At 40.1% G+C, this 12,259-nt stretch overlaps 1 long non-coding RNA gene across 2 annotated transcripts in view; it reads right to left on the bottom strand.

The window, feature by feature from the left end:
* LOC131826607 (uncharacterized) overlaps positions 1–7,683 on the bottom strand; it is a 204,234-nt gene extending 196,551 nt beyond the window's left edge. For both annotated transcript variants that reach the window (XR_009351677.1, XR_009351676.1), the window contains exon 1: positions 7,411–7,683. This is a non-coding gene — a long non-coding RNA (uncharacterized LOC131826607). The remainder of the gene's footprint in view (positions 1–7,410) is intronic.
* Positions 7,684–12,259: the final 4,576 nt, after the last annotated feature.

The following is a 12,259-nucleotide window of genomic DNA, read 5'->3' as shown; positions in this document are numbered from 1 at the left end:
AAGCTGCTGAAGGACTCAGTGCACTAAAAGAATAATCGAATATCCACTGGCCTTGAGCAACCAGTGTTGTGAAGACCAGTGGACATGTAGTAGAGGGAGGGAAAGCCTCAGATAAGACAGACATGGAGTAAGTGTGTAAGGTTGCTGTATCAAAAGAGGTAATGCACAAGAAATAGCACAGTGTGTGGCACTTAATTAGCTCGTGCTAAACATTAGCTTAGAAAGAGAGAGAGAGAGAATAAGAAAATAACAATTCCTTCTGCCCTTTGCTCATCATCACTGCAATCTAGTCCAGGTACAACCAAGACCAAGCAAAGAGAGCCTAGACCTTGAGGATTTGTCAGGCTAGTCCTAACAGACTTGAGATGAGGGTCTGGCATAAATCAGATGCAGCAAAATGAAAGTACTTTCCAGAACACAAGTTTTCTGGCTCTGATGATAAGTTATCATGGGATAAATTGGATCCTGGAGTCAGAAACCATATGAACTCACAAGCCAGAAAAATGCTGGATCAAACACGCTGATTACCAGGAAAATAAGACACTGACTGGGAGCTTTCAGTATCAGGCTACCCTTTCAAGCCCAAACTATCTGCTTCATTATCTCTGGGATGTTTATATGTTTACATTTGTAAATGGTTGTTTACTGTCTTTACTTCTCCTGTCAGCCAGGTACCAGGAAAGGAAGCCCCAGTGAAAATTTAACTTAAAAGAAATTATAAACCTGCATCGTCCTGGCTTTACTCAATCTTTATCATCATCCTTCTCCACCTAAGGAAATTCCTTTCTTGCCAACAGCCCAGGCAGAGCCGTTTCCTATTCAATTTTCCCTGCAGCAAAGAAGACAACAGCTAACATAGGGTTTCAATGAGCTGCATTTTGAGAACATAGAAAAATACAGTACAACAGTAAGCAGAAAGGACTTAATTGTCTATAAGAGCCGAATTGACAGAGCAGACACAGACAATCGGTGGATGATGTCTCAACAATGTAAATAAATAAGAACAGTATGATAAATGCAGTCAAAATCCCTGAGAGCAAGAGTTGTTGCTGACTCCTCTTAGAGATACTGGGCACTGAAAAGACTATAGCAGAAAAGAAGTTAGAGAAGTCCTAGAACCAGGGACATTACGGAATGTCCTCAAAGAAACACTGAAGTTTTTGTGGGAAATGCCTATGAGGTAACAATGAAAGAATGAGAAAATAAAAGCTTCTTCACATGACAATTTGGAGCAAATAAGTAGGTCCCAGGCCATATTTGGGTTATGTCAAGTTCAGTCTTCTTAGGATCACAGTTCACTTTGATAACTTGTGATAAAGGTACAGACCTCAAAATAGTACAAACACCTACAATGTAACCCAGAAATTGCACTGCTGGGGACTTATCCCAAAGAAATAAAGATGGGGGTGGGGGGTGCTGGGTAGCTCAGTCGGTTGGGCATCTGCCTTCGGCTCAGATCATGATCCCCAAGTCCTGGAATCAAGACCCTCACCAGGCTCCCTGCTCAGCAGAGGGGTCTGCTGCTCTCTCTCCAGCTCCCCCTGCTTGTGCTCTCTCTGTCTCTCTGTCTCTGTCTCTCTCTCTGTCAAATAAATAAACAAAATCTTTAAAAACATTTTTTAAAATTTTTTTTAAAAAGAAAGAAAGATGTGGAGGCACCTGGGTGGCTCTGTCAGTTAAACATCTGCCTTCAGATCAGGTCATGATCCCAGGATCCTGGGATCGAGCCCCACATCAGGCTTTCTGCTCAGTGGGAATCTGCTTCTCCCTCTGTCCCCACTGCTCTTCACTCCCTCTCTCAAATAAATAAATAAAATCTTTTTTTTAAAAAATGACTATTCACACAAAAATCTGTACACGAGTGTCCATAGCAGTTCACAACAGCCAAAAACCATGAACAACTTAAATGGTTTTCAGTGGGCACACGGAAATACCAGCTGTGACATCGCCCTCCCATACCACCTATTGCTTAGCAATACATGGAAGTGAACCACAGATACACTCAACAACTTGAATAAATCTCCAGGGACTTATGCTGGGGGGGGGGGGGCAAATTTCAAAAGAATACAAATTCTATGACTCCCTTTATATAACATTCCTGAAATAACAAAGTTACAGAGCTAAAGAACAGACAAGTAGTTGCCAGGGATTAGGACTAGCAGAGAGAGAGGTGGATGCAGCTATCAGAGGAGTAGCAGGAGGGGTCTTGATGATTGTGGACAGTTCCGTACCTTGATTGTGGTCATGGTTACATGCACAGTACATAACACAAACACACAGAACCACACACTCAGGGATAGGTGAACCTAGAGAAATGTTAATAAACTCTGTAGACCTCAATGTCAGTTTCCTGGTTTTGATACAGTGCTATAGTTATGCAATATATTACCACTGGTCCTGAAACACCAGACCTCTCTATACATGTTCTGCAACCTCCTGTGAATTTATAATTATATCAAAATAAAGGTTTTCAGAAATGCTGGTCTATATGTACTGATATGGAAATATAATTTTGTATTATTCAAGTCAGTCATTGAATAGAATCATGGTATGATCCTCTTATGAAATTAAGACATTGAAGACAGAAAGAGAGAAAAGCAAAGACAAGAGAAATTCTAGCCTTTTATTTGATATATTTCTGTGCTGATTGAATTTTTTTACTTGATATTCTGTACAGTTTGAATTCTTTTCACAGTATGAACATATTATTTTTATCATTCAAAAGGCAAAGAAGAATAATATAAATTATTCTTTTAAATCTATGGACCTCCTCCCCCCAGAAATTCATATGCAATTATGTACACAATTTTAGCAATCTCATAGACCCTGAAGCCCATCCACAGATCTCCCAAAGAGTATGTGTGCCCCTGACTAAGCACCCCTGCTTTAAAAAATTGACGCCTGCAGACGTGGAGAGAAGTAGGATCAAGGGACCTATTAAATATATTCTGTAATCACCCTGGGCCCCATTAGCTAGGACACCCAGCCACACTCAAGTGGGAAATAAAGATTCATTTCTTTGTTTCTTTGGAAGTGACTACATGTGGAACTCTGAATTGCAACTTTAGGAAACACACCAAGGGTGATCATAACAAACATGAAGGAATAAATTAACATATAAATAACTTATTACTAAGAGTACTTAGAACAACATGAGGAAATAGAATGGTTCTTTGAGCATTTGTTTACTAGCCATATTCCAGGCAATATGCTAGGCACTGGAAATAAGGCAGTGAGAAAAACAGGCTTGTTTTCCACCTAGAAACTACTGGGTGCCTGGAGGCATGGCAATGTTCTTGGCCTGCTTAATGCAAGACATCCCATCTTGTTGAAAATCTTCAATATATAAACAACATGTATAATTGATAGTATTATAGAACCAGAGTGGAAATGTTCTGTATCAGTCCCTAAAAGAAATATAATACATGAATAGATAAAGAAAGATCAGATGGACAGACAGACAGACAGAAGTCCACTATCAAATAGCTACGTTCATCCAGAACCCTTTCAGACAATCAAATGGTTTAATATTTGACTCAAACATGGCTAAATGATCCAATAACCAATAATCTAGACAAATATCTCTTATTCAAAAAAAAAAAAAAAAAAGGAAAGCTTGATACAGAACCACAATAGTATATTAACAGAAAAGGGACCGGTAGGAATGTAGATGAAATGTTAAAAATGTTGAAGCTGAGAAGCAGCATGGTATAGAATCCATGTGGCTAATAACATAACCTGTGGCCAGACCACCTAGGTTGAAGTCTCAAATCTGTCACTTACCAGCTCTGTGACCAAGAGTTACTCACTCTCTGTGCCTCTTCATCTGTAAAATGGACATGTGTAAGAGTTGAAGGCTGAATGAATTCAAGTTCTAAAAATATATTTGCCAAATAAACTTTATAACAAATGTTTATTGGACTGAAACCAAATGTTAAGGTATTCAGAGGAAAATATTACTGGGAAAGAAGCACCAGGTGGTGCTACAGAGAGACACTCTTCCAGACAGAATCCAGGCAAGGCCAACACAAGAGAGTGAGAGCAAGTTTGGAAAAAGCAGTCCAGGAGAAGTATGACAAAAAGACAGAAAATGAGGGCCCTAGGCTGGCTCAGTCAGTGGAGCATGCGACTCTTTTTTTTTTTTTTTTAAAGATTTTATTTATTTATTTGACAGAGAAATCACAAGTAGATGGAGAGGCAGACAGAGAGAGAGAGAGAGAGAGGGAAGCAGGCTCCCTGCTGAGCAGAGAGCCCGATGCGGGACTCGATCCCAGGACTCTGAGATCATGACCTGAGCCGAAGGCAGCGGCTTAACCCACTGAGCCACCCAGGCGCCCCGAGCATGCGACTCTTGATCTCGGGGTCATGAGTTCGAGCCCCACTTTGGGTATGGAGATTACTTAAAAATAAAATCTTCTTTAAAAAGAAAAAGACAGATTGGCCTAGGGGGAGATTAGAAGCTCAGCAAAAAGAGATCATGCCTGCCAACAAAGGATTTGGGTTTTACTTGATAAGTAATGCTAAACCCCGGAAAGACTTTAAACAAAGAAGACACCTGATCAGTGCTATGCTTTAGGAAAATCACCTTGTCCCACAGTTGATGAGTAGATGGGAAAACCAGTTACAAAATCATTGTATTACAAATGCTTGTACACCAGGAGAAGGGTAAGCGAGGCCAAAGCAGAATGATGACAGTGAAGATGAGTAAGAAACAGAACGGATGATCACTGAGGACAAAGACAGAGAGATCCGAAAAATGGCTGGGCCAGCAAAAGAAATAGAAAACTATGAAAATAGAACTGAGAAATTACTATGTGCCAGACATGCTAGCAATTTCCCTTAAGTTTTCACAAGCAACATTACAAACAATCAAATCAAAGTAGCCCTTTGTTTACCAGTAAGAAACCGAAGCTCAGGAAAGTTATTTGCCTAGAATCATGCCGCCAGCGACAAGCAGAATCAAGACTTGAACCCAAAGCTTCCTGATCCCAGACCAGATTCCAAGCTCTCTCCAGGAATTCAAGCTAGTGCTGGGGTAGGGGGTGGGGGGCAGATTCCAACTCTGTGTCTGGACACGCTGCTGGATCTCTAAATGAATTTTTTCAGCAGGCAGCTAGAAAGGCATGAGGAAGTCCGGGGGGGCAGGGGAGGGGGAAACATGAAGGTTGAAGAATGGGATTCAGAAGCTTCACAGAGGTTTTGTAAGGATTAGTGAAGTCGCTGAAGTGAATAATCAATAACAATCAATTGAATAATCAATAACAGATCATTTATAATTATTCACTTGCATGTTCGTGTGCTGGGATATAATCGTGTTTGTCTGAAGAGCCAACACAGCAGTTTTAAAGGGATTCGCCAACAGAAGAAAGCTGCTGTTCTCTCCAGTAAGCAATATTTTAGTGGCAAAACACCCTGTGAATGGTTTGTGAGTACAAAGCAGCAAGCACGTGAATAGCTTTTTACAATGTCACATTCTCTCCTTCCACTTGGGAAGGAAGCACAATGCTACCATAAGCAGATACTAACAGCACAGATGCTGGCGCTGATGTGAGCATAAACGCTGTCCCGCACCCAAAAAAAAAAAACAAAAAACAAAAAACGCCGAAGTCCCATGCCTGCATAAATCTCATATTTTTATGAATCACTGCCATTATGGCAACCGCACACTGAAAATTTGTGTCTCAGGAAGTGAATGGATCTTTCTTGATAGTTTAGCTTATCTCAGACTCCTCATAATTCAAACTTGTCCCGGGATCATCTCCAAACAGGGCTTTGCTTCCTAGGTTGCTAGAGAGGCGGCCTGGCCCCCGCGTGGCCGAAGGTGTAGGAATAGAGTGTAATTGTAATCCAGAGGAGCAAAATCTCTCCGATGTCTCTGTTGCCACATTGTAAACATCCGACCACAGATTCAACATGAATTTTTTCATTTCTTATCAACAGTAATTTCCCAGAGCCAACAAATATATTCTACCATACAATTTTATGCTTTGTAAAAGGTGACCTATACTTTCTTTTCAAATGCAGTTTCTTTAATGAAAATATTGTAATGTCAGTCCATGCAAAGCAAATGCATATTAATATGCGTTTACATCTGTCTCATATTAATATTCATGCCTGAATCCACATCCCTACACAAAGCCAATTTTCTGACCATCTGTGTGATGGCTGGTGGATGCAATGAATAAATTTTATTTGTGAGGGGAGTGATAAATCATGTATCTTCAGTTTTTCACCCACAATCTTTCCTCTTAGGTGCAAAAATGTTTTCATCGTGGTTTGGAATATTTAAGTAAACGAAACGGATTAACCCCTTAATACTCCTACGATTACTGACAATTTTATAAAAGCCATGAAAATGCAATCTCAAGCCTTCTAACCAAAAATAAGAAGGGACTATGGATTTACTTGGTTGGATTTGACATCTCTGGTTCCTATGTGAGTTCGGGTGTTTTAGATAATCGTCTGTGTTGTTTAAAATGCACTGCAGCTGTTTTTTGAAAAGTGTCACAGACGAAAAGAAGGCCTTTGCAAAAAAGATTGTATTCCTGAAGAGAGTCCTTACAACCATCAAGTATCTTACAAGTCATATGAAGTGTAACCATACACAATGGGAAGATTTCAAACGGGGAAAGTATATCAGTATTTAGATAATGATCTTGGCACTTACAATTGTCCCCAAGTGAAATATCAAAACTTCAGCAGCACCAACTTGTTTATAAATTCGGTGATCTTTTGGGGAATATTGCATTCAAATCTTAGAAACAATTACCTTTCAGGAACTGAGACAAATGTAGTTAATTAACCTGGCAAACAGAGCCCAAAGGGAATTGTTTCTCAATTGAGAAACAATCATATCATTGATAGAGAGAGCCTGAAAAATATTGCACACTGAAGAAAGAAGTTTGATCTGGTGGCCTGGGTAATGAAAACTGTGTCGGTTGCCTAAGATGGTTTTCTTGCCTCTTCCTGGAATGCTTTCTATGAATTCTAGATGATTGGACTCCTAGATTGAATCCAAACCCCAAGTTTCCATTCAATTTAGTTTACCTTCTTTGAGTTAGACAGGCTTTCCTAAGGTCCCTAAGAATGTCACAAATAGCACAAACCATAACTTCCAGGTCAAAGCAGAAATAAATTGGAACTTAGTGTTCTCACTTACAGGCTGCCAAAAGTTTCTACATCAGCTGTAGCGACACTGAACAGAGTGACAAGGTGAAACAGAAACCCGCAAAGCTATCAATCTACTATACATACAGCCCCAGTTAGCACATGGGTATTCAAACCACAGATGGAGCCAGTTCAGGGAAATTTTGTCCCAAATAAGCAACAGTTACTATAGGAGCACCTGCTCCTTGCAAGGCATCATCTAAGAATGAGCCTAGGAGGCCATGCTGCCCATAGGAAACTTACAAGCCAGCTGGAGACAGTTCTCCCACAAGCAGATTCTCAGCCACTGAGTTGGTGTGTGATGAATATGAACTGAGTACAGGACGCCTGTATGGCTCAGTCGGTTGAGCGTCAGCCTTCAGCTCAGGTCATGATTCCAGCATCCTGGGATGAAGTCCTGAGTTGGGCTCCCTGCTCAGCGGGGAGTCTGCTTCTCCCTCTCCCTACTCATGCTCTCTCTCTCACTCATTCTCTCTCACAAATGGACAAAATCTTAAAATATATATATGGAATTTAAAATCCATGTCAAAGGCTGAAAAGATTCAGATGGTCAGAGAAAAGGAGAAGTCATAGCAGATGGTGGAAGTTTCACAAAGGCCCACATGGGCAGGAAGTATTTCGTTGTAAGGAAGCAGGCATCGTGGGTGAAACTGAGTAGCCTGCACTGGTTACAGCTTGAGAATTAATGTTCAAAACTATGGGAGTGAAGGGAAATGGTTTTGAGTAGTACACATGCAGGCATTAAATAACATTGAATTATAAAGGCAGAGAAAAATAACCTCCTACTAACTCAGTTAATTCTCCTACTTACCTCAAGAAGACAGCCCCGGTTTGGTGCCAATATATCCTTCACACCACTTCAGGACTTGCTAAATCTCTCATTTCACAAAGAAAGCCAGCCTCAGGCCCAAAGTCTACTGGAATTTAACAGCATTGTTTGCTCTCATGATGTTGGTTTTCAGTGTTACTGTATCTGATATCGAGTAACATTTTACTGGTCTTTCATTTGCAGTGGTAATAGAACATTTCCTTTTAGGGAAAACTTATTTAAGATTTTTTAAATTAGTTGCTTTTTAAAGATAAAAAGCAGAATTAGTGAAAGTGACAAACAAATGATGGAAGTTTGGAGACGACTAATACGGCATAATAAGTAGCAAGATGGAAAGATGGCTTGGACTCGGGCCAGAAAAGCCTCGATATGGAAACTCCCTGGATTCAGTTCCAGCCTTTGATTTCAGTTCCACTGGGAAATTCTCAGTATCTCTGCTTCCCTTATATACAGGCATTGCTGAGGTCATGCGTGTAAAATCTCTTCTGGGCCTAGAATTTTTCAAAAACATATCTAAATGTTTTCATATAAATGTGAAAGGAACATTATCTAAATGAGAGATGGAGAAAAACATAATAGGTCACCAAGCCCTACCCCTCACTGATTTAACATAGGAGATAAAAATAAAATACTTCACCAGCAGCAAAAGGATATTGCTTTCATTAGATCGCTCAGGACTTCACACCATATACTTAAGTATGATTTAGCATAATATTGATACTTGTTTATATTTGCCACCTACCCTATTTCCCAGTGATGTTATAAGGATTAGTGATATAATATTTCTTAAGCCTTTTCGGCTCTTAAAAGAAAATATGCACTATAAAATCAAGGTAATAGTAATAATAGTCATCATCATAATAGCAATAACTGGTCATGCATTTTCAAACGTGGGCTCTGTGTTGATGGAAAGGGAAATTAGGCTGTGAGCTAAAAATGCATGCCTATCAGCTGGTTGGAACACAAAGACTTGGGATTGGAGAACAGTGATGCTACCTACAATTTATCAAGGTCTGGAGTGGGATGTGAGATTCTGCACTTTAGCCACTCCTGCATTGCTGGTGCTGCTGGTCTGAGGCCACACTGTGAGTAGTAAGGCTTTAAACCACACAGCTCTTTCAGGGTCAGATCTGAAATCTATGCCCTTGACTGTCAGCAGATTTAAGGAAGCATGTCTAAACACATCTGGGCAAATCCGTCACCAATGCTGAGGTCACCCCCCATGTTTGCCCCATTTTGTGCCTAACAGTTTATCTCCATTGTTCAGTTCACCAACTACATGAAAACTCTTTCTCTCATTTTTTCCTCTTATTCCCAAGCTAGGCGTGAACTTTTCAAGAACAGAAACCCATCATTTATTCTAAAACTGATCATAAGGTTTAAATAAAGATTTATGTTCAAAAATGTTGATTTCAGAACTCTTTAGAATGTCAAAATTTAGGAAAATATGGTTTCACGTAAAATATTTGATAATGTCGGAGATGTTCATATTATGGCATCAAGTTTAAAAGCAGAATACAAAACTACATACAGTATCATTTAAATTTAAATATAGGTTGAGAGAAATACAGAAAGTAGTATGTATAATTAATAAATTATCATCTTCTCTTTTTTTTCCTGCTGAGTAATCATTAGCAAGAGGACCCTCCCCTTTCACTGAATAGCAAGGTCTGTGAGGTTGGACACTCTTGTTCCAAAAAGGAGTTAACATCCTTGGTATTTCAGTCACACAGCAAAAGTGAGCCAGGTGGACCTCTGTGGAAGGATATGACTAAAGGGTGTTAGAGACCCAGGGGAGAGTTAGATTTTTTAAGACCAGAATGGGAGGAGTCAAGCCCTGGGTTTCTGCTCCCTGGCTCTCTTCAATGTGCCCAATGGGATGGCATGGGTCCTGGAGATATGGGATCTCAACAGTCCCTCGTGAGCCCTGACACCGAGAAGCCTCCACCACTGAATGGTCTACGAGGGCTGGGACCCCAATGGACTGAATTTTCTCCTAATTTTCCCAGACTGTGCACACTCTCAGGGTTTTCTACAACCTCAAGGGAGTCGTTAACCAACCCAAGACCAGGTAAATTAGGGGCTAAGTCTTTTTTAATGGGATTGAAAAAAAAAACTGTTATTTTTTCTTGCATTAAAATATTATAGGAAAGTACATACTGACATATACATATATATGTACCTATGCATATAAGTGAAACATTGGAAGGAAAGACTACAAAATGTTAATGGTAAGTTGGTTTACAGGTGATTTTCTTTTCTTCCTTACACATTTCCATATTTTTCAAAAATTCTGACAAACACCTAAGTTGCTTTTAGAATTAGGAAAAGAAAACACACACACACACAGACACACACAAAAGGTCATTCTTTAAAATCAAGGCACATATTTTATTCACCTTTTTTGTATGCAGCACTAACACCGTTCTGGTATACAGAGCAGGCATTCAAATAAATGATAACTAAATTAAATAAAATAAACACTTCAAAGCCCATGCCATAATGGTAAGTTAATGCAATCACCCTGGTATACAAGAAACAGTCCATGCATGTAGGAAAGAAAGTAAGTTCTTCTGAGATAGCTATTCTGAGAATATCATTTTATATAAGACTATCAAAAATTATCATAAGGGAAGTATCATGCAAGCATTAAACCCAGGCAATCTGGGCTCAGGGGCAGTGTCCTTGATCTGGAGGCAGAGGCTTTGTTTAGGTCCCCATGTTACCCACTAAGTATATCCCTTTAGTAAATCTCAGACCTTTCCAAACCTCCAATAGCTCATCTGTAAATACAAATTCTACCAACGTTTAAACACGGCATTAAGATCAAATGGAAGGTAGAATGTGAAAGCAATTTTGAAACTATGATGTACTACACCAGACTATTTTTATTACTAGCACATGTATCTGACAGAATGAAAAAGACTAAAAATACAGCCAATTCTTTAAAATCACTTATCAAGTTAAAAAAAAAAAAAAAAAAAAAACTAGATCTGTATCAAGCTCCTGCCTCTGTCCAGTCAGTGACCTAAGTCATTCTTAACAGGATCACAAACTAATGTGACAAAAACAAATTTAGATAGAGGAATGAAGGTTGGTTAGTGACTTCCTAGACTTTACCATGTGGTTGACTCACATATTCGTTCTTTCGACAATATTTATTGTGCCAGACACTCTTCTAGAGGCTAGACATTCAAAAGCGAGCCAGGTAAGTGTCTCTGCCTTAGTACAACTTTCTGCTAGCCGGCAAGAGATCACCAACCAACGAGTAAACAGATAAGAGAATCCAAGATTTGGATAAGTGCTGTGAAGTAAATAAGCAGGATTGTGGTCACCAGCTTCCAAGATGGCCCCCACTGAATCCCTCCTCTTGATATTTAAACCCCGTGCAGTCCCCTCTCACATTTGACAGAGTTGGTCTAACCAATGGAATACAAAAGAAGTAATGATATGTCACTTTCAAGGTCGGGTTATAATAGACAGTGTGGCTTCTATTTGGTCACCTCACACTCTCACGGGGGAAAGCCAACTGCCATTTACTGAAAACACTCAGAAAGCCTACGGCAAGTAGACTTGTCCATGACATCCAGCCAGCGAAGAACCCAGGCCTGCCAACAGCAGTGTGAAGAGTCTTAGAAGTGGCTCTTTCAGCCCTTCAGATGACTCAGCCCCAGCCAACAAGCTGACTGCAACTTCAGGAAAGATCCTGAGCCTGACTACCAGCTCCCAGATTCTTGACACATGGAAAAACTAAGATTGCCAATAAGTCTAACTGTTTTAAGCTGTTGATTGCAGGGGAAATTCGTTACACAGCAATAGGTGACAATACAAGAATGCTGAAATAAACTGATCCCCGGGCTGCAAAGACCAACTTGAGAAGATTATATTTGCTCTGAGACCTAAAGAATAAGAATGATCTCTTCAAAAACAAACAAGCAAAACCCAGCTAAGTCAAAGGACCAGCCAGCAGAAATGGGAAAGGGCTGGAAACATTTCAGAAGCAAACTCTTCTCCCCAGTCTGAGTCAGCACTGATTAGACAAGTCTCCACTCAGCCCCTCTATGTCCCCTATTGTGGGCAATTTCCATTTCCCACCGCCTTACCTACCGCATTTACACTTTCTAGTGCTTCTTAGTGGAACTACCCACACTGGGGGCAATTCTCCACAGTGGAGAATTTGCAACGCTGGCCCTTCCACTAAATTCTCAAAGAATCTCCACTGACAATCTCATGTGACAACCCTAAATTACCCCCCTTCCTCAC

This window comes from Mustela lutreola, chromosome 3, assembly GCF_030435805.1.
Source record: "Mustela lutreola isolate mMusLut2 chromosome 3, mMusLut2.pri, whole genome shotgun sequence".
NCBI lineage: Eukaryota > Metazoa > Chordata > Mammalia > Carnivora > Mustelidae > Mustela > Mustela lutreola.
This window is presented reverse-complemented; position numbering and strand designations above follow the sequence as displayed.